At 55.6% G+C, this 468-nt stretch overlaps 1 protein-coding gene across 1 annotated transcript in view; it reads left to right on the top strand.

Moving 5' to 3' along the window:
- Positions 1–320: 320 nt before the first annotated feature.
- The window catches only part of SMARCA2 (SWI/SNF related, matrix associated, actin dependent regulator of chromatin, subfamily a, member 2), a 119,227-nt gene continuing 119,079 nt past the window's right edge, over positions 321–468 (top strand). Inside the window, exon 1 of the mRNA XM_017740656.1 lies at positions 321–397. The gene's annotated coding sequence lies outside the window, so the exon portion shown is untranslated. The remainder of the gene's footprint in view (positions 398–468) is intronic.

A 468-nucleotide genomic window follows, 5' to 3' on the forward strand; every position in this document is an offset into this window, starting at 1 on the left:
ACGCCATGATCCGGATCATCTCGCTGTCTGTCTGTCACAAACATTGCACACACCGGGGAGGGGGAAAGAAGCGGGGGCTGGGACTTCGGCCGACGGGCTGCGGCTCCTGTTGCTTTTCGGTCTCTTGTTTTTAACTGTGCAGTCACTCCTGCTGTAAAGGTGTCGCGGTTTACTTCCCAAAATAGCTTGCATGTCGTCGTACCCCTCCCGTTTTCCCTGCAGAAATTCGCCCTCCTCCTCATCCCCACCCCCAAGCAGAGTAGCACAAAACATGCGCTTAGAATTTTGGAATCGCCTGCCAAGCAAAAAAGCGTTTTATTTCCGGTGTGCGCGGAAATTTATTTTTTTTTAACCCGGCCGGGCGGGAGCCAGGATGCACACGCGCGCGGATGCTCAGGTAGCTGCGGGTCGCTTGCCCCTATGTCGGGAGAGGGGACGGCGGTGTTTGGCACCTGGAAAAGTTCTGTG

Source organism: Corvus brachyrhynchos, unplaced genomic scaffold (genome assembly GCF_000691975.1).
Source record: "Corvus brachyrhynchos isolate BGI_N302 unplaced genomic scaffold, ASM69197v1 scaffold467, whole genome shotgun sequence".
Classification (NCBI taxonomy): domain Eukaryota; kingdom Metazoa; phylum Chordata; class Aves; order Passeriformes; family Corvidae; genus Corvus; species Corvus brachyrhynchos.